The sequence below is a fragment of the Solanum stenotomum genome, chromosome 9 (assembly GCF_019186545.1).
Source record: "Solanum stenotomum isolate F172 chromosome 9, ASM1918654v1, whole genome shotgun sequence".
In the NCBI taxonomy this organism is placed as follows: domain Eukaryota; kingdom Viridiplantae; phylum Streptophyta; class Magnoliopsida; order Solanales; family Solanaceae; genus Solanum; species Solanum stenotomum.
Genome location: NC_064290.1, coordinates 5,779,975 through 5,784,538, shown reverse-complemented (window position 1 = coordinate 5,784,538; position 4,564 = coordinate 5,779,975). Strand labels below are relative to the sequence as shown.

The 4,564-nt window shown below is 31.8% G+C and overlaps 1 pseudogene; it reads right to left on the bottom strand.

The window, feature by feature from the left end:
* Positions 1-2,479: 2,479 nt before the first annotated feature.
* LOC125876174 (uncharacterized) lies at positions 2,480-3,428 on the bottom strand (annotated as a pseudogene).
* Between the last annotated feature and the right edge of the window lie 1,136 nt (positions 3,429-4,564).

Below are 4,564 nucleotides of genomic sequence, written 5' to 3'. Positions count from 1 at the left end.
TGATCAAGAAATCATTGTTTGGAAACAAGTCCGCGACGCAAAGATGAATTAACATATTTGGTCGTGAATTAACTTTTGAGGCAGAGAGGTTCGTGACCTCTCCGCGACGCGAAGAAAAACTTTGTGAAATGGGGATGCAGGTCCGCGACGCGGACTTGGTTACCAGATTCACCCGACTTTTGTCCTTCTTCATTTTCTAACCCAATTCGCCTAAATTCGATTATTTTTTTCAATCCCTCTTTAGATTTAGATACCTAGCACATTAACACAAGAACCTACTCATATACAACTCTAAAATCAACATGATTTCATTAAGAACTCAACAATCTGATTTAAACTCAAGAACTAAAGCCAATTTCAAGAACATTATACTTTCAACTTCTAGAATGAACTTAATGCCTAAATTAACATGATTGGCGTGTGGGTGAACAAATCCAACACTATGGAAGCTTACATACCTGTAAGAATTATCCTCTTGAAGCAACTTGAAGGAAAACCTTTGAAGAAGAACCCTAGCCTTAGTTTTTTCTTCAATTTCTTGAGCGTAGAATCTTTGGAGTGGATGAGAGGGTTTAGATTTAAGAAAACTAATTCTCTACACGTTTAGGGCAATTTAGATGACCTCTTAAGGGTTTTTAGGACTAAAATACCCCTAAAGAAATAATTAAAACGAGCTGGGAGTCGAAAAGATCTTTCGCCAGGAAGTGAGGTCCGTGTTGGCTCTGCGTCGCGGAGCTATCGCGGAACTGCTGCCAGGTTTGCATGACGTTAGTAAATCCGTCATAACTTCTTACTTAGATCTCGGAATTGAGCGAACTTGGTGGCGTTGAAAAGATAATTCGAAGACCTTTCCTAAGGTATCTTGTAGCACACCTAAATCATCCTGATATAGGAGTTATGGTAGTTTGAAGTGGATCCATAACTCATACTTGGCTTAACTTGCAAAATTTCAGATTTTGCCATTTTCAATTTGATTCTTTTTGGAACTCAAGGTGCTACGTCTAGTGACCTTACCACTCAAGAAATTTTAAATTCCTTGCAAAAATCTCACTCATTACAAATAAGGGTTTGAGTCTTAGTTCAAAAATTTTCTGGGGTGTTACAGTTTCAACTATATATACAAAATGGATATCCAATTATTTCCAACTACTTGTATAATGTACTGTTCATGCTAGTTGGCAGTTTATACTAAATTCATTTAGTAATAATACAAATTGCATACATGAATACCTTTGCATATAAATGAATAAATGAAAAATCATACCCTCATATTGGTAGACAAAGCAATACTTTTCTGGAGCTTAAGATCATATTTTTTCGTCAGCTCTGATCTAGTTTTTGTAGCCTCCTTGTTGTGCTTATGAATCCATATTTGAACTGTTATCCTCATAAATTCGAGAAGTGAAATCATTGGCAACCTCCTTGCTATCCTGTTAACATTAGTTAAAGATTCGGCTATGTTTGAAGTCATGGTCCATATTCGCTTACATTTTGAATAAGCCCTTGATCATTTGCTATAACTCGATATGGAATAAATAACCTCTTATTCTTAGATCTATTTGGTCTATTCTTTGCATAATCGCCTCAAATTGCTGTATTGTATAAGCCTTTGCCATGGTAAAAAAAAAGCTTCTTCAAATCTTCACTATTCCTATGAAAGTTTTTCAAAACATTACAGCATAAGTGTCATATGCAAGCATAATGTTCTAATCGAGGATATACTCTTGCAGTTCCTTTTCATATGCTCTCTCGTTTCTATTTGACATAAAACACATGTTTTTCCTTTCTCCATATGCTTCCCTAAACTGTTCGAAGAACCAGGTTCACGATGCATCATTCTCAGAATCCACTATCGCATAAGCAAGTGAAAGTATGTGATCTGATGCATTATTTTTTAAAAAAATCATATAGTTTGAAAACACACCTTATATCATAATTATTCTTGCATATAAATATAAAAGATTCAAATAATACCTTTTGGATCCATAGTGCTTGCAGTCAACATTGTACCACCGTATGTCTCTTAAGGCTGCCCCATCAACCACTACAACTGACCTACAATACTCCCAACCTCTAATACATGCTTCTAATGCAACAAATGCATATAAGAAGCTATCACCTTCATTTCTTTCAAATTTTAAAACAGAACCAGGATAGGTCTGCTCCAATATGTATAGATAACCTGAAAGTTTTTCCATTGTTACAATTATTTTTACAATTTGAAATCTGAATATCACAACACAGCAATATATTAACTGGATACAAACTGGTATCAATTGGATTCAGTTTGGACGTAGCATGGATATCAATAGGATACACAATGGAAATCAAATGGATAATGGATACCAATCTGTAAACAAACTGCATGCCAAATGACTACCAAATTGTTGCATTGCTAAAATTCATACCAATTCAGTTCATAAAATAAAATAAAATACAAAAGTTAGTTCAAATAAAAACCTGGTAGTTTAGCATATGACTAGGCCGGATCTCCACGCACCAATTTTATTGCCTTTTCTTTAGCTCACCAGGCCTGTATGTATGTCAGCGAAATATCATGTACTTTCAACATGTTTTCCGCTATAATTTTCGGAGTGTATACAATTGCTGGATCAATAAATTTATCCATTATCAAAACTGCTACAACGTCAGTGATTCCCTGACGCCTTGCATACTCTCTATCTCTAATGGAACAAGTGTGATCCGCACAGTATTTTCTGATTTTGAATAGCCCCGATTGATTCAAACATGATGAATTCATCAACTAGGAACAATTCTCAGAAGGACACTGCATGTGATAAAGTTTGCAGAAAACAAAAAAGATCCATCAAAAACTTATATACCAAATTCATACAAAAATAACTACACATACAAACAATCAATTAAATTATTACCAATAAGAACTACAACGAGATACAAGAAATCTGAATTTTTTGACAACTCCATAATGTCGCATCACCTCCATAAGTGTTCCCTTATCCTTGTAAATCTGATTTTCAGCTATAAACAAATTAGAAAGGTCATTGATTACTCCATTTCCTTCATCATTATTTTCATCAATTTCTTCACCCAAATTCATTCCTACTAAGCGGATGGAGTTATTTGAGTATAAATCAAAATTAGTTAGTGGTCTACTAACATCAGAATGTCTCCTATCCACAACAACTACATAATCCTGATTATCCATTGCTATATTCTTCAAAGTTATGCACAATGGATATTTCGTAATGAAATCTACATTAGCTTTCTTTTGATCTTAAAAAAACTCACACACCACCATCATTGTGGATACTAACATGTGGACATCGATCACTAACTATATATTTTATCCCTATATCATTAATATTAACATCTATCATAAGCTGCGATGTTATCACACTTACTAGACCACTATACAGACTAGAAGATTCATAGATAATCACCTCCATCTAAAAATCAACATATTTCCCTGTTTCATTAAAAAAAACAGTTAGTCTTACATATACAAAGCAATTATAAATATGTTGTATTTTTATTAACTTTTCATACCAAAGATAATACAAATTTAATCCATAACTTCATTCTACTCATACAAAAATTACACACACTCGTCATTACTTATTCATACAAATATCATTCAGATAGTATATCAGAATTCATACCATAAAATAGATTTCATAAAAAAACAACATTTCACATTTCGTACCAACTTAACGCACATTTCATACAAATAATTATACTTCTTGCTCATATTTTTTTACACCAATTAGTTCATTCTTCTCACACAAATTTATACACAATCATCAATACTTATTCATAGCAATATCATTCCAGAACATTCTACAATAATTCACACCATAAAACACATTATATAAAAAATAAATTTCACATTTCATACCAACTTAATACACTTTTCATACAAATCTTCATGCTTCTTACTAATATTTTTTACACAATAGTGAATACACTTTCATACCAATATCATTCAATTTACACTACCAAATTCATTCCTACCTATACAATTTATTTATATTTTCAGAAAAAAAAATAGTATTCCATATTATAATTTTAATCTGCATGCCGAATCCAACTCATTATTATTATCAAATTGACTATAGAAATACCCATTTCATAACAATGTTACAACAAATTTCATAACTTTCAACGATAAAACTATTACTATTATATACATTTATACTCAAATCATTCATATATTAAGCCAATTTCGCACGAATTCATGATTTTGACAGTATACAAAATAACCAAAAAAAAAAAAAAACAGAAACGTACCAACAAAATCATTAACTACAGTTTCACAAAAATTATTACGTATTATCAAAAAATGCATTGTTTATACAAAAAACATCACAACTTAAATCTAGTGACGATTTACAAAAACAAAATCACAAAATGTGATTTACAATTTCATTGTTCTTTTTTTTTTTCATTTCAGTAATATACAAATACAAACAATAAATCATAAAAAATATTAACTTGAAGGAGCACATCTACCACCATGTTTAATTAATATAGATAAGAAGTCTTCCATCACAACAAAATCAAGATTTTTTAAACAAAAAATACT